Source organism: Stegostoma tigrinum, chromosome 6, assembly GCF_030684315.1.
Source record: "Stegostoma tigrinum isolate sSteTig4 chromosome 6, sSteTig4.hap1, whole genome shotgun sequence".
Classification (NCBI taxonomy): Eukaryota; Metazoa; Chordata; class Chondrichthyes; order Orectolobiformes; family Stegostomatidae; genus Stegostoma; species Stegostoma tigrinum.
Window position 1 is genome coordinate 97,212,798 of NC_081359.1, and position 6,000 is coordinate 97,218,797.

A 6,000-nucleotide genomic window follows, 5' to 3' on the forward strand; every position below is an offset into this window, starting at 1 on the left:
TCAGGAAAACATATAAAGGAATTGTGTACTGTAGTTTAAAGGAGCCAAGAACTTAAATCACACAAACAATGCAAAAACATTTGAAACGGAACATTATATTTTCACAACAGCTTTTAGATGAAACCATCAGTGACTCCCAGTTGCTCCTGTCGTACCAACATCAAGTTCTTAAACGTAACAGGGGAAATAATAATTGGATCTTACTTATTGATTTATTGCACTGCTGGAATGTAAAAATGCTTTGCTTGACCTTTCTCCTCTGCTGGAACATCATCACAGAATGTGTGCTGAAGTGATTTCACGGGACTGTTTTTGAAACTTACGAAATCACTAGTGTTTAGATCTAATGGAAAATATGAATGTGAAGGCAGTCTTTGGGTGACGAGGTGGTTGTCAGTTGATGAAAAGCGTGAAGTTGTACCACAAGATATTACTGCAATTCAAATTAATTTGTCACAGAAATAAACTACGGCAATTTTTTAAAAAGGCAATTTTACACAGATATGACCAGACTGGGCTGCAAATCTCTGCACTGTTGAAGAACGTGCTATCACTCGTAAATAAAGGAATGTTAGCAAGATACAAAGATGAGTGCTTACAGATAAAAGGTTGTACTGAACAAAAGCTCGAAGAGAAGGTGGACAAATTGTGGAGAAACTCAGGAATTAAAGGCCATTTAAAAATCTAAAATTATTATGTAAATAGATTTAACTAAGGACAAACATAGAACATAAAATCTGTCAAAAGAGCTTTATCTTACCAGCACAAATAATTCTGTTGAAGAAATTTAGAGCAACAATCGGTTAGGTCTCGCTACGTTCAGAATATAGTTCCACAGAAAGCAGGTTGATCCAAACAGAATTACTGCAGCATCGAAAAAGCCTTCAGATTGCAGCTGTGAAAGAAGTTGGAGAGTTGCCTGAAGGTACTGTAAGTTGTAATTTTTGAATGATGAAGGGCTGGGTTCGAATGGATTCAGCTCACTTGTAGCTGGTATCCCATATTAATTTGGAGTGAACCATGCCCACATGCGGATTAAATCTGACGGCCCTAGCTTTGTCATCACGCGATGGCCAATTAACAGTAAATTGTGCATTTGATTGCCACTTTGACTGTTCCTTGTGTAAGCACTGCTGTTGACACATTGCATGGTTGACGGAAGGTGATGAATTAGAAGTTACACACGATTTTAAGGAACAAACAGCTTTCAAATGCCTCAGCTTTTCCTCAACAAACTGAAAGCTTTACACAGTTGGGCAAAAAGTGTGGAAGTCAAACTTCGTGGTCACCTTTAATTTTCAGAATCTTTCTGTCTTGAGTCAGGGAAGTATTTGTGTGGATGTGCTGAACTGCTTGAAGAATTTTCTGCTGAAGATTTCACTGTGCTGTGTGTCTGTGTATAACCAGAGCTTCACTGCAGCACATACAAAAGGAGAGAAAGGAATGAACATGTGCATGAACAACAGTTTACTGCTAGAAATCCAAGGGGACAGGGCCACTTCCAAACTGATCCTACTTTACCCAAATTGTTCTTTATTTGAAATAGTTTATTAAATTCATCCCAGTTTTCTACCTGTCTTCTTCTATTAGCTTAGTTTGGGATGTAGCTCCATTTACACTAATGACTGTCTATTACTCACTTTGCTATTTGACTGTATGGGGCATCACAGCCAAGTCCAATCCTGTACACGCCTAAAGTCAACAAAATGCACTTTCAGAGCAGATCTGCATGAAGCGCTCAAATGTTCGTATGTTTGTAAATGTAAGAAATCTGATTTTGTGTTGAGATTAGGGACTAGATTTTCCGTACCGATTTCTAAATAAACCATCGACTGAAGTGTAGGCTAGAAGCATGTCGTAGGGGAACTGTCATTCAATGTGATCTCTTCTACAATGACCCAAATAATAACTAGATCCCCATCCAATTTAGGATGGTCAATTAGAGGCTATCCAGTTTGAAACAATCAATCAGTGAGTGTTTAGTTGGAAATATAACACTAACTATAACCTGACTCTTCAAATATAAAATGGATAAATGTCCTTTGGAGCCAAAGCCACTGGCATTGAAGTGGAGAATTGCCTCTCAGGCTACCTCAAGGCAGCTAAACCTGCCCATGCTGCCCCTTGAGATTGAGAGGTTGACTTAATGGAAAATCCTAGTCAGCTCCTGTTAACAGGCCTTGATAGACCATCAATTACTTCAACCATTATCCACTGTGACAGCCCAAGTGCCCTCCCATCCTGCTTCCAGGAGAATTTCCTGAGAGTAGGGTACAGGCACAGAACCAACACCCTGGTTCCTTCACTGATTCCAGCCCCCTGTGGGGATTAAACATTGTATCATTCTTCTCTCCAACCCAGTTAAGATCCAATACCTCAGCAAGCAAGTGGGGAAGGGGAGTGTGGGGGTGGCAAGGGACTAAATTCAGAAAGATGTGGACAGTCCATGTCTCAGGACGGGAGGTGCTTTGCACATTAGAATGTACAAACATGGATAAATCTCCTGGCCCTGACTAGATATATCCAAGAACCCTGCAAGAGGCTAGAGAAGAAATTGCAGGAGCCCTGGCTGATGTATTTGCATCATTATTAGCCACAGGTGAAGTCCCTGAAGACTGGAGTGTAGCACATGTTGTCCCCTTATTCAGGAAGGGCTGCAAAGAAAATCCTGGGAATTATAGGCCAGTAGGCCTAACTTCTGAGTTAGGTAAGTTACTTGAGAAGATTCTGAGGGATAAGATAGACACGCATTTGGAGAGACAGGATTTGATTAGGAGTTGTCAGCTTGACTTCCTGTGTAGGAGATCATGCCTCAAAAATTTGTTGGAGCTGTTTGATGAAGTGACCAGGAAGGTTGATGAGGGCAGGGCAGTAGATGTGGTCTACATGGGTTTAAGTAAGGCTTTTGATAAGGCTCCACATGGTAGGCTGCTCTGGAAGGTTAATTCACATGGAATCCAGGGAGACCTGGCAAATTGGACACACAATTGGCTTGATAGTAGGAAGCAGAGGGTAATAGTGGAAGGATGCTTGTCTGACTGGAGGCCTGTGAGTAGGGGTGTGCCTCAGGGTCGGTGCTGGGCCCATTGCTGTTTGTTATCGATATTGATCATTTGGATGAGAATGTACAAGGCCTGATTAGTAAGTTTGTGGATGACACTAAAATAGGAGGTACTGTGGACAGTGAGGAAGGTTGTTAGAAATTGCAGCAAAATCTTGATCAGCTGGGGAGGTGGCCCAAGATATTGCAAATGGGATTTAATATAGATAGGTGTGAGGTGCTGCATTTTGGAAAGTCAAATCCAGGTAGGAGTTTCATGGTGAATGGTATGGCCTTAAGGAGTGTAGAGGAAGAGAGGGACCTGGGAACTCAGGTGCATGGCTCTCTGAAAGTGGGGTCAAGGTAGACAGGACAGTGAAGAAGGCTTTTGGCACACTGAACCTCTTCAGTCAGGGTATTGAATATAGAAGTTAGGATGTTATGATACAGTTGTATAGGATGTTGGTGAGGCCACACTTGGATTATTGTGTTCAGCTTAGGTCACCTTGCTATAGGAAGGGTGTTATTAAACTGGAAAGAGTGCAGATGAAATGTACAAGGATTTTGCCAGGACTTAAGGGACAGAGTTATAGAGAAAGGTTGGACAAACTAGGACATTTCTCCTTAGAGCATATGATACTGAGGGGGGATCTTATAGAAGTGTATAAGATCATGAGGGGCATTGATAGGGTGAATGTGCTCAGTCTTATTACCAGGGTTGGGGAATTGAGGACTAGGGGCCATCAGTTTAAGGTAAGAAGGGAAAGAATACATGGGAAACTGAGGGACAATGTTTTTATACAGAGGGTGTTCCACATGGAAGGAACTGCCAGCGGAAGTGGTAGATTAACAACATTTAAAAGGCATATAGACAAATGCATGGAAAGGAAAGGATTAGAAGGATATGGGCCAAATGCAGGGAAATGGGATTAGCATGGATGGACATTTAGGTCTGCACAGACCAGTTTGGGACAAAGTGCTTGTCTCTGTGCTGTAGGACTCTTATAACTCTGTGTGGTAAATCAGAGTAGAGTCATAGAGGAAATAGTGATATAGGAAACAAGGATCAGAGAAGGGCAGGAAGGGGCAGAGAAAAATATCTCAGGAATACACTAACAATGGATGTGAGTTTGCTCGCTGAGCTGGAAGGTTAGTTTTCAGACATTTCGTCACTTTTTTTTGAAAAAATATACTTTATTCCTAAGATGTACAAAAACTAAAACATATTTACACACCTACCCAGTCATGCAAGCCGCTCCGGGTTACCCAGGGGGTACATACACCAACTAAAGGAAAAAAACAAACAAAAAATAAAAAAAAAACAAAGCAAAGAAAATACCCCAGCAGTCGTCACCCTGCACAGTCCCAGTTGGCCCCCTGACCAGTTGGGGAAGGCGCCAGCTGGGCCCAGGTACCAGATAGGGCCCTTTTTTCTATTCTGGACAAGGGGTTTCATACCGTGGTCTTTCCCCACCGCGCCTTGGCGGCGGCTGCCCCAAGCTTTAGCGCGTCCCTCAGCACGTAGTTCTGGACCTTGGAGCGCGCCAGTCTGCAACACTTGGTCGGGGTCAGTTCTTTCAGCTGGCAGACCAGCAAGTTGCGGGCAGACCAAAGAGCGTCTTTCACCGCATTGATGGTCCTCCAGGTGCAGTTGATGTTGGTCTCAGTGTGCGTCCCGGGAAACAGCCCGTAGAGCACGGAGTCCCGCGTCACGGAGCTGCTCGGGACGAACCTCGACAAATACCACTGCATCCCCCTCCAGACCTCCTGCGCATAGGCACACTCCAGAAGGAGGTGATCGACAGTCTCGTCCCCCCCGCAGCCACCTCGACGGCAGCGTGCGGTGGCGCAGAGATTCCGGGCATGCATAAAGGATCTCACTGGCAGAGCCCCTCTCACCGCCAGCCAAGCAATGTCCTTGTGCTTGTTTGAAAGTTCTGGCGATGAGGCATTCTGCCAAACGACTTTGGCAGTCTGCGTGGGGAACCACACGACGGGATCCACCCTCTCCTTTTCCCGAAGGGTCCCGAGGATACTACGTGCTGACCACTGCCTGCCGGCCTTGTGGTCAAAGGTGTTTCCTTTCAAAAATTTCTCCACGAAGGACAGATGGTACGGAACGGTCCAACTACTCGGAGCGTTCCGCGGCAACGAGGCCAGGCCCATCCTTTGCAACACCGGGGACAGGTAGAACCTCAGTAAGTAGTGACACTTGGTGTTTGCATACTGAGGATCTACACGCAGCTTGATGCAGCCGCACACAAAGGTAGCCGTCAGGGCGAGGGTGGCGTTCATTACGCCCTTTCCCCCATTTTCCAGGTCTTTGTACATGGTGTCTCTGCGGACCCGGTCCATCCTCGACCCCCAAATGAAGTGGAAGATGGCCCGGGTGACCGCAGCGGCACAGGTCCAGGGAATAGGCCAGGCCTGCACCACATACAACAGTACCGAAAGCCCCTCGCACCTGACAACCAGGTTCTTACCCGCGATGGAGAGGGACCGGAGGGTCCACCTGCCCAGCTTCTGCTTCAATTTGGTGATACGCTCCTCCCAAGTCTTAGTGCATGCCCCAGCTCCACCAAACCAAACACCCAGCACCTTCAGGTAGTCTGTCCTGACGGTGAAGGGGATGAAGGAGCGGTCGTCCCAGTTCCCAAAGAACATGCCCTCACTCTTACCCCTATTGACTTTGGCACCAGAGGCCAGTTCAAACTGGCCGCAGATGTCCAGTAGTCTACTCACTGACCGACGATCGGTGCAGAAGACGGCGACATCGTCCATGTACAGGGAGGTCTTGACCTGGAGGCCTCCGCTGCCTGGGATAGTCACGCCCTTCAGGCTCATGTCCTTCCTGATGGATGCAGCAAAGGGCTCCACACAGCACACGATCAAGGCAGGAGAGAGCGGGCAGCCCTGCCTGACTCCAGATCAGAGGGGAAAACTGTCCAATTCCCACCCGT

At 46.0% G+C, this 6,000-nt stretch overlaps 1 protein-coding gene across 1 annotated transcript in view; it reads right to left on the bottom strand.

Annotated features, from left to right (window-relative positions):
- The window catches only part of oca2 (oculocutaneous albinism II), a 468,272-nt gene extending 467,285 nt beyond the window's left edge, over positions 1–987 (bottom strand). Inside the window, exon 1 of the mRNA XM_048532874.2 lies at positions 761–987. The gene's annotated coding sequence lies outside the window, so the exon portion shown is untranslated. The remainder of the gene's footprint in view (positions 1–760) is intronic.
- Positions 988–6,000: the final 5,013 nt, after the last annotated feature.